We start from the raw sequence: 20,323 nt of genomic DNA, 5'->3' as shown, positions 1-20,323 counted from the left end.
TGGAACCCCCTTTCAGGTAGTTGAAAGCAGCTGTCAAATCCCGCCTCATTCTTCTCTTCTGCAGACTAAATAATCCCAGTTCCCTCAGCCTCTCCTCATAAGTCATGTGCTCCAGGCCCCTAATAATTTTTATTGCCCTAATCATTTTATTGGACTCTTTCCAATTTTTCCACATCCTTCTTGTAGTGTGGGGCCCAAAACTGGACACAGTACTCCAGGTGAGGCCTCACCAATGCTGAATAGAGGGGAATGATCACGTTCCTGGATCTGCTGGCAATGCTCCTACTTATACAGCCCAAAATGCCGTTAGCCTTCTTGGCAACAAAGGCACACTGTTGACTCATATCCAGCTTCTCGTCCACTGTGACCCCTAGGTCCTTTTCTGCAGAACTGCTGCCTAGCCATTCGGTCCCTAGTCTGTAGCAGTTCATGGGATTCTTCTGTCCTAAGTGAAGGATTCTGCACTTGTCCTTGTTGAACCTCATCAGATTTCTTTTGGCCCAATCCTCTAATTTGTCTAGGTGCCTCTGTATCCTATCCCTACCCTCCAGCGTATCTACCTCTCCTCCCAGTTTAGTGTCTTCTGCATAGTCGAACAATGTGCCACTTCTAGCATGTCTCGAGTACATATGTGCTAGATAAAATATTGCCACTTTTATTTTATCCAGCTTTCATATGACACTACTAATATTAAATATAAACATAACTAATTCCTTGAGACTAAATCCTTATTCAGACAATTGTCTTCAGTGGGAGTTAGCCTGAGTTAAGGCTCTCCGGATTTGTGCCTGGTCTTTTTTTGATGCTAGTTGTGAATGAGAATGAATGTGGATTCTCATCATCTTGATTACTCTTACCACCAGCAAGATAAACTGTGCTGCTATAACGATAGAAACCGTACTCTGCCTTTACCGGCACAGTACCAGCAATACTAATGCAAATTGTCTGTGAGGGAGTCAGATTCACGGTAATGAAGAGCAGAGAATGTTTAGACTGCCATCACCTGTGGTCCATGAAGAACTTGCAATGCCAGGAGATCTGGAATAAAAGAATCTTGTCATGTTTTGTTTTTCTGGACTGATCCTCGCTGTCCATGAGAATAGGCAATAAGTAAAGCTATCTCCACAAGTCATACAATATGCCAGACTTCATCCTCATGGATACAAATAACTGTTTTCAATGCTGAAAACCTGATTTAAGGAACTTAAACTTCCACTATAGTTGTAAAAGGAGATTTTTTTTTTCAGTCAGACATTTCCTTCTAAAATAGCTTTCTGGGATTGAATCTTCAAAATACAAATAATGTGTGTTTTTTAAAAAAAAACAGAATACGTCACATATCATTAATGCCTGAGATTATTAATTGAAAACAACCGTTTTTTTTTTTTTTTTTTAGAGGTGGATTATTTGTCCAATACAGCCAAGCTTGGAGACTGAAACTAGGTGCATCAATTTCACTTCTGCTTATAGCTTCCCATGCTCAGATGTGTATGCATTGGTTAAGCTCACAAGAGTTTAGAGAAATAGCTGAAAAACCATCTGCTTTTTTTTTTGCTTTTATTTAAAAAAAACAACAACCTTGTATTCATATTGGGTTTTGCAAACCAACCTTATTTTCACAAAATGTAATATTGGTGTTTACAGCAACAAATGTCTTTTTAAAACAGAATAGTTTGTGTTCACTGCATAGAGTGGAGTGCAGTTATAAATGTCTGACAGGAAAATGTGAGTTTCCAAGCAATTGTTTAGGTGTATAAAGATTGTTACAGGTAACTAAAACTAATTTTATGTTAATTTTATATACTTTGAAAACTAAAACGGGACTTGACAAACTGATCATAGATATTAGATGTTTGCAAAGAAACTGTATATTGACCATAACATTTCAGTTGTAAAGTTTATATTCACAGAAATTATGATAATTCTGCACTTGGAACTCTGGTTTCCAGAAATCTTTAGCTGCATGCTGTTGGAATATGCATATTCAGGCCTGCCTGTAAAGGCCTATACTTTAAGAACTTAGGTGTATTTTTATCACTTAGCTAGTTATAGAGGTATAAAACAAAAAATCAAAATCATAGTCTGCCTGTGTATGGGCCTTCTCTCACTAGGATAGTCTGAGGCCTTTGGCTAAGCAGGAGGGCAGGCATAAGTTGGGAAGCATAGGGTCACATCCTCACATTCCAAACCAGTCACATTGAAATAAAGTATATTGGGCTGTTAGGAAGACGATCCTGTCCTGATAATGCCCATCATCACCAGATAAAGAAACAGATCTTAAGATGGTTAAAGAAAACTTAGTTTGATAGCATCCTGTCTGGCAAGAAATCACTTATCAATAGTTGTGGTTGTGAAACCCTCATTTCTGTATTGTTTTATCTTTGTGGCCCCCACCTTTCTATTGTCAATCTGTCTAGTTCTCTAATTGTTTCTGTCTGCTGTACAATTCATTTTGCTAGGTGTAAGTTAATTAGGGTAGTGGGATATAATTGGTTAGAGAATTATGTTACAATATGTTAGGATTGGTTAGTTAAATTTCAGTAAAAAGATTGGTTAAGGTGTAGCTGAGAATTTTACTGTATAAAATGGGGTCAAACAGGAAGTGGAAGGGGAAATTGGAATCATGCTTGCTAAGTGGGGGAACGAGAATAGGGAACAGGGACACAGGCAAGGCTCTGCGGTGTCAGAGCTGTGAAGGGGGATAGGGGTTAAATGCTCTGTGAAGGGCTTCGGAATATGCTTTCTTGGAAACTAACCCCAATAAACATTGCATTGTCTGCACTTCGGACTTCTGGTCTTTTGCTGCTTGCTGTCTGCATGACAAGAACCAGGAAAGTGGGAGGGTTGAGGGAAAGCCCTCTAACACTTGCCAAAAGGATTAAAAGGAGACTTATTTCCACTTTGATATTCGTAAATGCTGTGACAAAGTTCTTCCTCTGCCTTGGTGGGTCCTGTACTTATTGGCGGATTTGCTTGCCTCAGAGATTCACAGCAGCCCTCAGTATGGTCACTTTTGCTAGTGGCTCAAACCTGCCGTTCGCTCAGCTAACCTCGTCACTGGCCAGCATGGGGAAAAGGAAGGAGAACAATCCCCACAGTCTCTGCTGGTCCACCTAGTGGGTCGGGGGACAGTCCAGGGACATTCCCCTCTGGTAGGACCCACAGTCCAGGTCAACTCCTCTTGTATCCAATAGGGAGTTGGGGGGATACGGGGAATCTGGGCCTTCCCTCTACTCTGGGTTCCAGCCCAGGGCCCTGTGGATCACAGCTGTCTACAGTGTTTCGTGTAACACCTGTGTGACAGCTACAACTCCCTGAGCTACTTCCCCATGGCCTCCTCCCAACACCTTCTGTATCCTCACCTCAGGACCTTCCTCCTGATGCCAGATAGCATTTGTACTCCTCAGTCCTCCAGCAGCACGCCCTCTCACTCTCAGCTCCTTGCATGCCCCTCACTGACTGAAGGAAGGTCCTTTTTAAACCAGGGTGCCCTGATTAGCCTGCCTTATTTGATTCTAGCAGCTTCTTAATTGGCTCCAGGTATCCTAATTAGCCTGTCTGCCTTAATTGGTTCCAGCAAGTTCCTGATTGTTCTGGAACTGCCCCTGTTACTTTACCCAGGGAAAAGGGACCTGCTTAACCTGGGGCTAATACAGCTGTCTTCTAATCACTTGGCTTCCAGGTCTGTGGACCCTCCGCTTCCACCCGCCCATTTCCTGATCCCAATAGGATCACTCTCCTGTAGCCATCTGGCCCAACCCTGTCACATAGAAAATTCATTGTTTCATCATTCTTTATTTTTATAATTGTTTCTGATGGGTTTATACATTTTTTTAATATTCTCATTTAGGTTATTTGCCTGACTCATTCTGTCAATGCTTTACCACTATGGTCAATTTAGTACTGAGAGATATGTGTGGGATTGAAATGCATTGAAGGTACCATAGTGTACCAGTCTTACTCAAATTACAAGCCAGATTTAAAATACTTAATTCAGTTAAAAACTTTAGTTTTTCTTCTGTACCAGTTAATAAATTTGAAGTTAGACTGTTGAATCTAAATGACTGTTACTGCAGATCTATGTGGACTTTGTTTACAGAGAAATCTGATTGGTTCACAGAAAAGTTTCACTATTGGAGCTTCATTGTGACTAGAATTGCAGTTAGCACACTGCAATAGTATTGAAATAATATGGGACTTTGTTTCCATTGAACAATAAATGTGTATCCAGTGTCCTTATTCAGCATGGCCCCATTTCATTAAGGTATGAAAGTGTCTGCCATATGTTCAAGCACATAGGTAGCCCAATGACTTCAGTAAAATTGTGCTTAAGTACCTTGCTGAACTGGGGCCTAAGGGCTTAGATCCAAAGCCCATTGAAGTCAATGGAAAAAACTCCCATTGACTTAAATGGGCTTTAAATCAATCCCCATATGTTGGTTCTATTGTTTATGTATTTTTCCTCTGATTCTTTCTGCAGTAAGTTTTTGAACAAAAATGAAGAATATAGAATGTCTGAATTCCTGTCATGTGTGGTCCCTGGAGAACGCGTAAGTGTGCATTTTGCTAGCCACACCAGGAGATTTTGTTACAAAAGGATTTCTAGCAAAATGAATCAACCTTAAGGAAAGAGGGGAAACAGAAAAAACGCAACGTCAAATTCTGTTCTTAGCTACATTGGTACAATTGGGAGTAGAGGTTTGACTCCTGGAGAGAGGAAAAAAATCTTGCTAATTAGATTTAATTCTGATTAGTCAGTCCTACTACCAGTGATTTTAATTTTCCATATTCCATATTGTTTTTTTTTAAAGAAACTTAAATTCTAACAGTTCTAATGGAGAGCATCGTGTTTTTCCAGTTAGCTTCTAATTAAAAGCAAGTAACTTGTTTAAATTAAGCAAGTTAACAGATTACCAGAACTGGAAAATTTTGCAGATGAATTGCTTGGAGTGTGGTGGGTGTCTTTCCTCCCCTTCTCTCTCCCTTCCCCTCCCCCCACATCCCCATTAATTGTTAAAGCTTTGTCTGCACAAGATGTCTGCTGGCATTTAATATGATTTCTGATTGAGGTACCAATATAACATGCCTAATGGGGAATGACATGTTTAACTTGCAAAGTAAGGTGTGATGTGTTTGCAAAATGTAAAATGTGTTTTTATTCTCCGTCTTTAGAACATTAGAAAATTCTGAAATGTGAAATCATTAACCAGAATTACTTTCTACTTAGTAAAGTAGCAAGTCAACAGAAATCCCTGCCATTGTAATGCAAATGAGCAAGCAGCAAAGAACTTTCAGTAAAGCGAACAGTTGTTGGCCGAAAGTGCTGTTTATATAGTTGTTGCTTTATTCAGTGGGAGCTTAGTCTGCCATCGCTGAAGCCAGTGGCAAAGCTCTCGCTGACGTCAGTGGGAGCTGGCTGAAGCTCTGACTGAACAGCTTCTATAAGAATGGTCTGATAAAGTGTTAACCAATTGTGATGCCTTTGTCAAGACACCCAGAACTGTAAACTACGTGTTACCCCCCTGCCTTAGCCAGTGAGCTTTATTGGAGCTTAGACTCAGGGCTTGTCTACACTAACAAGTTTTGTTGACAAAACTTATGTTGACACCCAAAAGTCGACAAAACAAAAATCGCCAAAGGGTGTTCACACTTGCTCCGTCGCAGATCATGTCCACATTGGGGACACCATCGTCGACAGGGTGAGCAATGCACCATGGGTATGTATCCCACAGAGCAGTGTTGTGGGAAGGAAGAGCTGATGGCTGTGCATTTTGGGATTCTCTCCAAATTCCCCCACAGCCCCCTCAGCTGCTGAGAGCAGCATCATGACTAGCTCTGTGAGCTCTCCGTGCTGAGGAAGGGCAAAGCAGCACAGCAGTCTGTCCCGCTCCTCCTGCAGCAGCCGTCTGCCTGCTGCTGTGTTCCTAGCGCAGGGCAGAACAGGAGCGTGCCAATGATTTGCTCTTTCTATGTTCCCCAAACGGAGCAGCACACAGATACTTCCCAGAGCTTTGAAAGGTGAGGGGCACGTGCCTGCAGGGCAGCAGAGATCAAAACACTGAGCAGAGCAATCAGGGCAGGCATTGTGGATACTGGCGGAAGCCAGTTCACTCGACAAAACAATCAGCAGTGTCTACACTGGCTCTTTGTCGACAATAAAGGGAGGGGAAAAGACAGAAGTCTCTCGTAGGGGTGGAGGATTTTTGTTGCCAAAACTGGGCTACAAAAGTCCCATTTTAGTGTGCTGTTTTGTAGCCAAAAGGCAGTTTTTGGCGACAAAAGTTGCCAGTGTAGACAAGCCCTTAGTGTCAGTTCCCTGGCGCACCAGACTGTCTGCCTCACCAGAAAGCTCCTTGAGACTGCCAGTGTTCACTTTGCCTTACAGGTAACAATCAGTGAACCCAAGTTCTCCAGAGGACACTCCAGTTCTCTCACTGGACACTCATAGAAATTAAATTTTCTGCCTCCAGAGAGACAGTGTACACACCAGCCTATTAGTTACCTCAGGACTCACTCTATATATCAACATAACGGCACTGATATGGTTTGTAGTAAAACGAAGCATAAGTTTATCAACAATGAACAGAGATTTCAGTGGTACTAAGTAAGAGAAAAACAAACAGGTATGGTTACAAACTATACTAAACAAAACACGCTTCCCAGTGACTAAAACTTATTTTTAGCAAGTTACAATCTGCCTAAGCAAGTTTCTCACTTGCATCAAATTACCAGCCACTCTCACCCTCCAGGCCAGGGGATCCAACTTTCATAGAACGCTGTTATCAAGGTGACAGACACCTAGAATGTCTTCTGACCCCTCCTTATCTTTCCCAAAGTCAAATTGTCTCTGTCTCAACAGCCAGGAAGATTTCTGCAGGGGGCAGAGTTGAACCGCTGCTGTGTTCACAAAATAGTTTCTGACACCACTCGTTAGCTTGATGGCTTTGTTTACCTTATATGTAGATGTCCTTTCATTGTCCTCTGCCTGTAAGGAAGCCGGTCATACAGGTAAATCCACATTCCTTTGTGTAAAGCGGGCTTGATTTATGCCTTATACAAAAATTTGTTTGAAGTAGTACAAACGTTGGGTGTGGACTGAGCCCTCCGCTGGGAGAACTGGGTCCTATTTCTGACTCAGTGTCTCATGTTGTGACTTTCAGCATGTGATTTTCTGTGCCTCAATTTTCCCACTTCTAACGTGAATAAATCTTATCTTTGTAAAGCACTCTAAGAGTTTAGGATGAACATTGCTATAGAAGTTCACAACATTATTACCATGGGTGTGGCACCTGGACCAAGTAATCCATAGTTTGTGAAGTTTTCTTCATACAGCCAATGAAATTGTTGCATGCAAATTAGATATAGAGTAAGGCTAGAGATTGCTTAAGTTATCTCTCACGTCACAATGGGCTAGGACTCTTGGTATGGCATCAATACATGCCTTGCTGTAGCTGTACATCACATGGGTGAGAACTAAAGAAATGGATGTTAACAGACTGTGAATCCCAGTCAAGATTCAACCTGGTGATATTCTGTACAAAAAGACTAGAACTGTTGATTAATCACAGTTAACTCTCGCGATTAACTCAAAAAAATTAATTGCAATTAATCGCAGTTTTAATCGCACTGCTAAACAATAGAGTACCAATTGAAATTTATTAAATATTTTGGATGTTTTTATACATTTTCAAATATATTGATTTCAATTACAGCACAGAATACAAAGTGTACACTGCTCACTTGATAAACAAAAAAAATAGTATTTTTCAATTTATCACATACAAGTACTGTAGTGAAATCTCTTTATCGTGAAAGTGAAACTTACAAATGTAGATTTTTTTTGTTATATAACTGTACTCGAAAACAAAACAATTTAAAACTTTAGAGCCTACAAGTTCACTCAGTCCTACTTCTTGTTCAGCCAATTGCGAAGACAAACAAGTTTGTTTACATTTATGGGAGTCAATGCTGCCCGCTTCTTATTTACAATGTCACCTGAAAGTGAGAACAGACGTTCGTATGGCACTTTTGTAGCCGGCATTGCAAGGTATTTACATGCCAGATATGGTAAACATTTGTATGTCTGTTCATGCTTTGGTCACCGTTCCAGAGGATATGTTTCCATGCTGATGACGCTCGTTAAAAATAATGTGTTAATTAAATTTGTGACTGAAGTCCCTGGGGGCGTATGTTACCTGCTCTGTGTTTTACCCACATTCTGCCATATATTTCATGTTACAGTAGTCTCGGATGATGACCCAGCATATTGTTCATTTTAAGAACACTTTCACTGCAGATTTGACAAGATGCAAAGAAGGTACCAATGTGAGATTTCTAAAGATAGCTACAGCACTTGACCCAAGATTTAAGAATCTAAAGCACTTTCCAAAATCTGATCGGGATGGGGTGTGGAGCATGCTTTCAGAAGTTTTAAAAGAGCAACGCTCCGATGCGGAAACTACAGAACCCGAATCAACAAATAAGAAAATCAACGTTTTGCTGGTGGCACCTGACTCAGATGATGAAAATGAACATGTGTTGGTCTGCACTGCTTTGGACGGTTACTGAGGCAGAATCCATCATCAGCATGTCCTCTGGAATGGTGGTTGAAGCATCAAGGGACATATAAATCTTTAGCACATCTGGCATGTAAATATCTTGCGACGCCAGCTACAACAGTGCCATGAGAATGCCTGTTCTCACTTTCAGGTGACATTGTAAACAAGAAGCAGGCAGCGTTATCTCCTGTAAATGTAAACAAACTTGTTTGCCTGAGCAATTGGCTAAACAAGAAATAGGACTTAGTGGACTTGTAGGCTCTAAAGTATTACATTGTTTTGTTTTTAAATGCAGGTTTTTTTGTACATAATTCTACATTTGTAAGTTCAACCTTCATGATAAAGAAAGTGCACTACAATACTTGTATTAAGTGCATTGAAAAATACTATTTTTTATTTTTACAGTGCTAATATTTATAATAAAAAATAAATATAAAGTGAGCCCTGTACACTTTGTATTCTGTGTTGTAACTGAAATCAATATATTTGAAAATGTGGAAAAAAATCCAAAAATATTTATACAAATAGTATTCTATTATTGTTTAACAGCACGATCAATCGAGATTAATTTTTTTAATCGTGTGACTAATTTTTTTAATCTCTTGACAGCCCTAAAAAAGACCTCTTAGCCATGCTTGTTGCCGTTTCCATCCCTTTAGATTGCCACACAGAGTGACAATCTTGGAATCTTACTATATAGATAACATACTCCATTATGCTGTAATAACTAGGCACATGCACCAGGTAAGGTTTAGATACCGCTGCACTACTTACTATATAATGAGATAACTGTCAGATTTCAAGTTTCCTTTCTAAAAACTTCCCAGGAATCTGCACTCTTGTGTTCCTCTTCTGTGTTTAGACAGACAATTAAGTAATAATTTCTATGTTTAATATCCTCTACATTTACAGTAGCAATGGGATATTGCTGTCAATGAGGTATTTGGGAGTCCTATGGACACATAACAGCATATTTATTATTCTACCATGTACTAGGAAACTGATACCCATGTTATTTACTTCATGTGTTATTTACTACATCATTCTGAAATTTATGTTATCTGATAGTCTCAATATCCACTGAATACCCACCTCCTCCAGTGAACACATGTAGAAGTTCCAAGGTCTGTTCTAAAATCTCTCAAATAGTATTCAGACCAGACAACAAGCCTAGCAGAATCACCTTCTCACCGTTCTTGAGTTAACTGCACCTCTTACTCCCTCATGGCCTCTTTGATGGCACCCTACCCAGGTCATAAGCCTCTCACCTTTCTTGAGGCAAAATGATGTGATTCAATTTCTGCAGACCAGGGTAATAGGCTGCAGACCCCTGCAATTCGGTGTAGTCACCCTAGCTGGTCTAACTTCAGTTCAACTCCTGCAGTACAGTTCTCTGATGGACAATGACAGGGTTATTCAGTGACTAGCCATTTTGCTAAGGCAAAATATTATATATTCAGAACAAATGCATTTCAGAGAAAACATACATTAAAAACAATAAACAGCTTATGTGCATTCCTAGCTTACCAGCTGGTCACCCATCTTCCACAAGGAGACACTAGGAGTTCTATTACAGGGCCTGTCTCTGGTCTCAGTCTCAGGCCTGTCAGTCCTTGAATCAAGTTTGAGTGACCCGCTCCCCAGGTCAGGGCCATTATTTTACACAGTTTCAAGTCCTTTGTCATCTTAAGTCTTTGAGCCAAGTCAGACCAGTCTGGCTACTGTTTGCCCAGCGCATCAAACTTGAAAAGCCTTAGTACCTGTTTTAAATAGTGGGGATTTACATTAATTACTCTCCATTGACTTTAGTTCCTGCAGGAAGGATGTTTTATCCTACTCATTTAGCAGGGAAAACAATCAGTAACAAGCTCATAAAGATACATATAACATTTATAAAGTTGATACAACATTCTCTGAACATTCTGTGATTTCCTACCGTCACATCTGTCACACACCTCTAATACTACCAGAGAGATCATCACTGATGCAAGCTTCTGGATGGGCCACCAATCCACCGGACAACAAACGAAACATAATTTTATCTGTCCTTACACTATTGTCTCACTCACCACTACCCAGACATAGTGGAGATTTTATTAATTAGAATGGAAACTTTGTTACCGATTTGATTTTCCATTAGTTTCTCATCTGCAGGGGGCATAATTATATGAGTAGTGAGGACCTCATAGAAGAAATGGTTGTAGGAGACAACCTTGGTTCAAGTGATCATGAGCTAATTCAGTTCAAACTGAACGGAAGGATAAACAAAAATAAATCTGTAACTAGGGTTTTTTATTTCAAAAGGGCTGACTTTCAAAAATTAAGGAAATTAGTTAGGGAAGTGGATTGGACTGAAGAATTTATGGATCTAAAGGCAGAGGAGGCCTGGGGTTACTTTAAGTCAAAGCTGTAGGAGCTATCAGAAGCCTGCATCCCAAGAAAGAGGGAAAAATTCATAGGCAGGAATTGTAGACCAAGCTGGATGAGCAAGCATCTCAGAGAGGTGATTAAGAAAAAGCAGAAAGCCTACAAAGAGTGGAAGATGGGAGGGATCAGCAAGGAAAGCAACCTTATTGAGGTCAGAATGTGTAGGGATAAAGTGAGAGGCTAAAAGTCAAGTAGAGTGGGATCTTGCAAAGGGAATTAAAACCAATAGTAAAAGGTTCTATAGCCATATAAATAAGAAGAAAACAAAGAAAGAAGAAGTGGAACCGCTAAACACTGAGGATGGAATGGAGGTTAAGGATAATCTAGGCATGGTCCAATATCTAAATAAATACTTTGCCTCAGTCTTTAATGAGGCTAATGAGGATCTTAGGGATAATGGTAGCATGACAAACGGGAATGAGGATATGGAGGTAAATACCCATATCTGAGGTAGAAGCGAAACTGGAACAGTTTAATGGGACTAAATCGGGGGGGGGGGCCCAGATAATCTTCATCCAAGAATATTAAAGGAATTGGCACATGAAATTGAAGCCCATTAGCAAGAATTTTTAATGAATCTGCAAATTCAGGGGTTGTACCGTATGACTGGAGAATTGCTAACATAGTTCCTATTTTTAAGAAAGGAAAAAAAAGTGATCCAGGTAACTACAGGCCTGTTAGTTTGACATCTGTAGTATGCAAGTTCTTGGAAAAAATTTTGAAGGAGAAAGTAGTTAAGGACATTGAGGTCAATGATAAATGGGACAAAATAGAACATGGTTTTACAAAAGGTAGATTGTGCCAAACCAACCTGATCTCCTTCTTTGAGAAGGTAACAGATTTTTTAGACAAAGGAAACGCAGTGGATCTAATTTACCTAGATTTCAGTAAGGCGTTTGATACGGTGCCACATGGGGGGGAATTAGTTAAATTGGAAAAGATGGGGATCAATATGAAAATTGAAAGATGGATAAGGAATTGGTTAAAAGGGAGAGTACAGCGGGTCATCCTGAAAGGTGAACTGTCAGGCTGGAGGGAGTTTACCAGTGGAGTTCCTCAGGGATCGGTTTGGGGACCAATCTTATTTCATCTTTTTATTACTGACCTTGGCACAAAAAGTGGGAGTGTGCTACTAAAGTTTCCAGATGATGCAAAGCTGGGAGGTATTGCCAATTTAGAGAAGGACCGGGATATCATACAGGAGGATCTGGATGACCTTGTAAACTGGAGTAATAGTAATAGGATGAAATTTAATAGTGAGAAGTGTAAGGTCATGCACTTAGGGATTAATAACAAGAATTTGAGTTATAAGCTGGGGACGCATCAATTAGAAGTAACAGAGGAGGAGAAGGAACTTTGAATATTGGTTGATCACAGGATGACTATGAGCCGCCAATGTGATATGGCCATGAAAAAAGCTAATGTGGTCTTGGGATGCATTAGGCGAGGTATTTCCAGTAGAGATAAGGAGGTTTTACTACCGCTATACAAGGCACTGGTGAGACCTCACCTGAAATACTGTGTGCAGTTCTGGTCTCCCATGTTTAAGAAGGATGAAGTCAAACTGGATCAGGTACAGAGAAGGGCTACTAGGATGATCCGAGGAATGGAAAATTTGTCTTATGAAAGGAGACTCAAGGAGCTTGGCTTGTTTAGCCTAACCAAAAGAAGGTTGAGGGGAGATATGATTGCTCTCTATAAATACATCAGAGGGATAAATACCAGAGAGGGAGAGGAATTATTTAAGCTCAGTACCAATGTGGACACAAGAACAAATGGAAACAAACTGGTCATCGGGAAGTTTAGACTTGAAATTAGACAAAGATTTCTAACCATCAGAGGAGTGAAGTTCTGGAATAGCCTTCCAAGGGAAGTAGTGGGGAAAAGACCTATCTGGCTTCAAGATTAAACTCAATAAGTTTACGGAGGAGATGGTATGATGGGATAATATGATTTTGGCAATTAATTGATCTTTAACTATTCATGGTAAATAGGCCTGTAATGGGATGTTAGATGGGGTGGAATCTGAGTTACTACAGAGAATTCTTTCCTGGGTATCTGGCTGGTGAATCTTGCCCATATGCTCAGGGTTCAGCTGATCGCCATATTTGGGGTCGGGATGGAATTTTCCTCCAGAACAGATTGGAAGAGGCTCTGGGGGTTTTTTGCCTTCCTCTGTAGCATGGGGCACTGGTCACTTGCTGGAGGATTCTCTGCTCCTTGAAGTCTTTAAACCATGATTTGGGGACTTCAATAGCTCAGACATAGGTGAGAGGTTTGTCACATGAGTGGATGGGTGAGATTCTGTGGTCTGCATTGTGCAGGAGATCAGACTAGATGATCATAATGGTCCCTTCAGACCTTAATATCTATGAATCTATATACTTGCCTTCTTTTGAGAAGCTCTTAGATATTGTCATAAACATTCAGCTAGGGATAGCATAAAATCCCTCCTTTACCTGTAAAGGGTTAATCAGTTCCATTAACCTAGTTGGCACCTGAACAGAAGGACCAATGAGAAAAGAAGATCCTTTCAAATCTGGGAGTGGGGAGGGGGGGAAGGTTTTTGTTTGTGCTCTTTTTTGTTCTCTCCAAGACAAAGAGAGAGACCAAACAAGTAATCCAGCTCCTACTGAATGATACATCTAAAATTACAGAAATAGTAAGTAATAGCAAGGAAATGCAATAGAGTATCTTTTGTTTTAGCTTGTGAATTTTCCCTATGCTGAGAGGAAGGTTTATTCCTGTTTTTTGTAACTTTAAAGTTTTGCCTAGAGGGGAATCCTCTGTGTTTTAAATCTTATTACCCTGTAAAATTACCTTCCATCCTGAAGGTATTTACTTCCATTCCATTTACTTTTTTTCTTTATAATAAAGTTCTGTTTTTAAGAATCTGATTGGGGTTTTTAGTGTCCTAAAAACCCAAGGGTCTGGTCTGTGCTCACCTTGTTTACTCTCAAGCCTCCCCAGGAAAGGGGGTGATATTTTTGGGAAACAGGAACTCCAAGTGGTCCTTTTCCTAAACCTTTGTTTAACTCACTTGGTGGTGGCAGCAATACCGTCCAAGAACAATGAAGAATTTGTGCCCTGGGGAAGTTTTTAACCTAAGCTGGTAGAAATAAACTTAGGGGGTCTTTCATGCAGGTCCTCACATCTGTACCATAGAGTTCAGAGTGGGGAGGGAACCCTGACAGATATCTATGGGGGAAAATGCTACAGAAGAGCTATCACTGTGTTGAAAGATTTACTAAAGGCTGGTTAATTTTTTATTGGTAGTTTAACAACCAATTTAGATAATTAAATTGTTACATAAATATTGATTTTTACTTGGTTTCTTAATGGAATTTTAAGGTTTGTATACATAGCTTTGAAAGCACTTGGCAGGACGGCAAGTGTAAAGGTAAAGCTCGACAGATGTCATTTCGATGCAACAAGTCTTCAGTTGCGTCTGATAACTATACGCAGAAAGGAGATACTGCAGAAGTCATACCTAGTGGAGTCATTAATGATAGGGCCAGACCGTGGCCCATCCTATGTGCAGGCACAGAGAATAAGGCAGCATAAGGCATGCTCATGACTATCACTGTTTCTGGTAGGAAGTGGGGGCAGTGTATGCCACAGAACCACTATATCTCCCCCACAAACGCACACACAAATGAGTAGGAAGGGGCAGAAGGGGGTGGAGAAGGGTGAGGCTTTGACACCAAACTCCCTCTTCCTCCTGACACATGCCAAGCAGTGTAGCTACACCAGCACATTGGGGCATGTACACTGCAACAGGTGGAGACCCAGTAAGTTTACTCTTTTGCTGGAGCAGTGGGGACACTGGGAAGGAGATTGTGACATGGCCCCTTATAACAGTGTAGATTGTAATGGCACATTCTAGCCCCTGTAAAGGAAATTATCATGTTCAATTTTTTTCATTTTCACCATTAACTACAGCAAGATTCCCAAACCACCTCTTGCTGACAAAGCCCCTGAAGCTCTATTGGTCACATTTTCAAAATGTGGCCTTTTGGTGAATGCTCAGTTTTTGCCCACTATTATGCAAACAATAGACTGTACAGGCACAAAGCTCATTTGCATGTGCAAACAGATATTTTTAAATGTCTAATTGCAATCGCTGGCTTGCACAAATTATCCCTTGTAAAGACTGTGCACACCAAAGACAAATGCAAATGGTACACATGAACAAAAATGGAGAACAACTCAGAGCTGCTTTCAAAATTTTACTGTATATGTCAAAACTATTTTGTCTGTGTCAGCTATATTGGAAACGACTGTGTATATATTACATAGTCAAACACACGGTGGGTATTTGCTAATAAAAACAGGCCAAATTCAGTCATGGTGTAGCTCCATTAGTTTGTTGAATATGGTCTAATATGTTTTAGTTTGATATATTACATTTACCTTTTTTAAATGAGTCTTTATTTCCATTTTCAAAGATATGATTGTTATCTTCCTGGATTGAAATTTTATACTGAGTAGCCTCAATCTGAGTGTTCTCTAGATAAAACTAAGCTTTTATTAAAGAAAATAGCAATGAGAAAATTGAAGTTTTCCTCTTCCACATTTTAAGTATTGTGAAATAATGGCTCCTGGCAATTTAAATTACAATTTGCCTCTTATCCAAAAACAATGCTAACTGCTTATGGAACTGAATCTTGAGCCACCTCATTTATTCTGCTGCCTTTTTTGCAAGGTTGGCTTAGTCCAAAATACAAATATGTTGCTGTTGTCAGACTTGATCACAAGGTTGTAGGTTGGAGATTGGATATAATCACACACAACCTAAATCCTTATTACCCTACTTTCATCTTGAACCAGAGCTAGAGTCTTGTATTTAGGATTGCAATAGCTTGAATAACCCCCAAATAAAGTAATCCTTATCACTTTTGGCTACAGTCTGAGTCTACAATGAAAGGGAAAATCAATTTTTTAAAAGTTATTCAAGCACAGGTTAATTTGCCTAAGAAGTTAATCTACAAAATACACACGTTTCAAACAGTCCACAACTTTGTAATAGTGAAACAGTTTCTAAGATGCTACTTGTGGTGTAAATTGTTGTTTTGCTTTAAAAGTGACATATAAATAATGTTTGAAATAGTGCAACTTAATTTTAAACCCTTACTGGAACAAATCAATTAACAATTGTAAGTTCTACCAATGTCTTGTAACTCTCTCCCCGTCCCCCTCCCCCTGCCCCAAGTCATTTGCAGTATCGCTCCATCAGTTCCTGGGCTTTCTCTACAATGACTGGGGCAGAAAATCCCCTTTACAAAACAAATTGGCCTTTTACTGCATGATGATGGCTTGTTCTGCTGCAATGTCCAACTTGAGCATATTAAGAGCTTGCATTGGTTAACAGAGTCTCATTAGCTTTTGTAAATCTGAATTAAATTTGCTCTGCTAGGGCTTGGTTTGCAAATCTTTTTCATAAATAACAAATGGTGAGCAATTAGGGCGAACTTGAATAAGAACCCTTGCACAATATAAAGGTAGCAATTCATTTTTGAAAAACTGCTGAGTCTTCTGACAGAAATTGGAACACAACGTCTTCTGTTCTTTAATTTTTGAACTCCTGTTTTATTCAATTAAAATAATAACAATGTCCTTTTATGTGACTTTAATGCTGTCTCCATAAGACTCCTGACTCCTGGGCTTTCTTTCCTTACAGCTATACCTGCCCATGTCTAGTAAGGGGAAGAGAGTGCCCAATTCTGAATTGTGGTATGTAGTATGAAAATATAAACTGGTGCAAACATGTCTCTGCACAGTGTCACTGGTAGCTTTAGGAAACTAGTCAGATTTTTTGTTTGTTTGTTTTTGCCATATCTATGTCCCTGCATTTCTCTGTTCCACGTGTTATGCATATTAGGTTGAGTTTTCTGTCTCTCTTTAAATAGGGATGCTGACACTGTTTAAGAATTGTCTGGCAGCTCTCTTTAGGGTTCTTGACAGTCTCTCATCCAGATTGTTGGCAGCCACCAAAGCTAGATATGGTAGAGGGAGATGATGTTTCTCCAGTTCCAGATTTTGGACAAACAGTGACCAGAGACTCACTATGCAGATTAATGACAGGTTTCAGAGTAGCAGCCGTGTTAGTCTGTATTCGCAAAAAGAAAAGGAGAACTTGTGGCACCTTAGAGACTAACCAATTTATTTGAGCATAAGCTTCCGTGAGCTAGAGCTCACTTCAATGGATGAAGTGAGTTGTAGCTCACGAAAGTTTATGCTCAAATAAATTGATTAGTCTCTAAGGTGCCACAAGTCCTCCTTTTCTTTATGCAGATTAAGCATTTATAGCTTGAGTTGATGCTTGTTGGAAAGATGTCAGGCCAGTTTCATTTTCAGAACTATGCAGAGCGTTAGATTAATTTCATCCCTCTACCTGTAGTTTGGTTCCTTGCCCAAGTAGATTTCTTTTGCAGTGTTTTGAGATGCTGATGTTGTCCTTTCCAAGGCAATAGCTGACCTTATGGAGCAACATTCACAGATTATGGTTCCCACTATTCACTAGTGATATGAAAAATATTCCCAGAACCTGTGGCTCACCCCAAAAGCCTAGCATGAGGCAGTTATGGAATAAATGAGTGATGTGGCTGTTGGGGGAGAAAGGAAGTGGTGGATATTTTTAAGTGTGAAGGAAAAAGCCATAAGATGTGGCTATTGTCTGGGCCATTGGAGGGGAAAGAAAGGGAAGAATCAGCGATGTATGGATTAACCAGTATGGAGCACAATGGCAAAGACTGGGAGCTTGTAGCAATACAAGAGAAAAATGTCAACATTCTCTTGTTAAAAAAACCTCTTGCAATTTAAAATAAAATCTTTTAGTTGAATTCTGCCCCCAGTTACACGTGTGCAGACTTCACTGGAGTTGCACTGGGGTAGTAACAGAAGAATTTGGCCCTTCAGTTTTAATAATTCCTCATAGAATAAGCGAGTGGTACCTGTAGGGGCAGAATCTGAACTTCAGTCTAATCATTTACAATTCTAACCATGAGAAGAAAGAGATGGGGAATGGGGTGAGAAAAGCCAGAGGGGAACGTAATGGGGTGAAAACCCCACCTTGATACCAAAAGGGTTAAAGGAGCCTGAAAGTGCAAGCAACTTCACTGACTGCACCTCGGAAGGGGTGTGTGTGTGTCTGTGTGTCAGGTGAAGGGGACGGATCTAAAAGAGATGAGAGAAAGGGAGTTGGGAGAGAAGACAGAGAGGAGAGAAGCTGCCTCTCTCTGGGAGACAGCCTGAAAGATGCCTGAGAAGTAGGCAGAAGAGAAGAACAGACAGGCTTCTTCAGCGGTGAGTGGGAAGCCTGTCTGAGGATGATCCCTGATGAGCCTGCCTGAGCTCCTGACGAAGGGGAGAAGTGGGAGGTGACTGAGGCCGGCTTAAGCAGGAGGACAGTCTAGAGCAGGAGAGGCACACCTGCGACAAGGTGGCTGCTGGCTGAGCGCAGTGGGAGCTGAAGGTTTGGCTTTGTGTGTGTTTCTGTAGCACTTTGGGTAGGAAGGACTCAGTGATCTTGGAAGGGGCAGGGCTCTGTGAAGTGATCTGACTGGAGGGCCAGGACAGTGCTATGGGTGGAGTAGGACGGTAGATGGAACTGAAGCACAACTGCTGCAATGTTACAAGGGACTATGTTGTGGGCAGCAACTTTGCTACAGGGAGGTTACTTGTAATTCTCTGAAAACAGGAAACCATGCTGTGCTCTTTGGGTAGGTCTACACTTGCATTTCCAGCCGCGTTTTTAAAACATGTTAACTGACATGATTGTAAATTCTAGTACAACCAAGACATGAATATTTTTTCCTGGTCAGAAATGTTTGTTTAAACAGGGCTAGGAACACGCATTTGTGTCCTGTTTACTTTAAAATGTCAAAATACGTTAGCTAATACACATTGATATATTACTAAAACTTAAAGTGCAGATATACTTGGTGATTTGATACCTTACTGTGCAATAGGATAACTTCACAGTAGCGTCTATGGTTTCTTTGAGCTAATTAATGAACAACTTTTTTTTAGTCTACAAACATCATGAACTTGGCTGTAATTGTGCACACTTTCTTTGATACATTTTAAGTGTTATGTTACCTCACGGCAGTGCAACCATTTAGGCAGCAAGTCATCAACTTCTTTGAAGATGTTCAGCTTGTGAGGATATATACACTGTTTCTTTAAAATTGTAGAAGGAAGCCAAGCAGGAGGGGCCCAGGAAATGTTGTAGACAGAATATATGCAGTGTAGCAAAAGAGTGCAGCTTTAAGGATATAATAATTTCCCACATTCTAATAAATTTCTTGTTTTGTGTCAAGATAAAGTGACTTTGTGATTCTTTACCAGTGTCATATGACAATTCTAATGGCTATTCTTTCCAGACCATATATGATCCAGCATAATAGTATATTGGATGCTTTGGAAGAAACCGAAAATGCTACTTATTACACAACTACAATGCTCTTTTCTTCCTTGAAGTCTATACCCCTGGACAAGCAGGATCCTGCTCTGCAGTCTGCATCTCTAGTTTAGCCTACTGTAATGCACTCTACACTGAGGCTATCTCCTTTCCTCAGCTGGGGTCAATAACACTTGGGCCTGTTCTTTCCCCAAACTATCATATCAGCCTTATCTGGACTGAGCACTTAGTCCTCATCATGCACAGACATGGGGTTATTTGTTCTCTTGCACTAGCTTGATCTGATGTGAAGGACATATAGAATTGGGTATCATCAATATACTAAATACATCATGGCCCAGGTCTCTTCCCTAACCCTCCGAGTAGTGTCATGCACACAGTAGGTTGAATGTACTGAATATTTAAGAATTTTAAATTATTACATTTAATTTTTAAAATTAAGTGATTTTCTCATTTTTACAACTTGGTGATGTGATTATAAAACATGCAGGTACTAAGTGATGAGCATATGTATTCTACAGCATTTTCCTTTGCTGCTCTTAAAAGAGAGAGAGAGAGAGATGGGGTCCAAGAATGAAACCTGGTTTCTTCACTGAGCTAGAGAATGCTAATTTCAACAACTCCTGACTGATATTTTATTAAACTTTCAGAGGGTTTTTTCCTGCTCGTTTCATTTCTGGAACTATGATCAAATAACAGTATTTGCATCTTAACTGACATGAGGTCAGAATGACATAGTTCTTCAATCAGAGAGACAAGCTGGGTGAAGTATTATCTTGTATTGGACCGAGCTCAATGGCTGCTGTCTGTCGGCTTCTGTTTTGCACAAGCTTATGTAACCCTCAAATCTAAAATGCAGAACTAGAGACAATGGTTGTAATAGAATGAGGATGTTTGAAATAGCAGAATAAAAACA

The sequence above is a fragment of the Lepidochelys kempii genome, chromosome 1 (genome assembly GCF_965140265.1).
Source record: "Lepidochelys kempii isolate rLepKem1 chromosome 1, rLepKem1.hap2, whole genome shotgun sequence".
Lineage (NCBI taxonomy): Eukaryota > Metazoa > Chordata > Testudines > Cheloniidae > Lepidochelys > Lepidochelys kempii.
Note: the sequence above shows the minus strand (reverse complement) of the source record.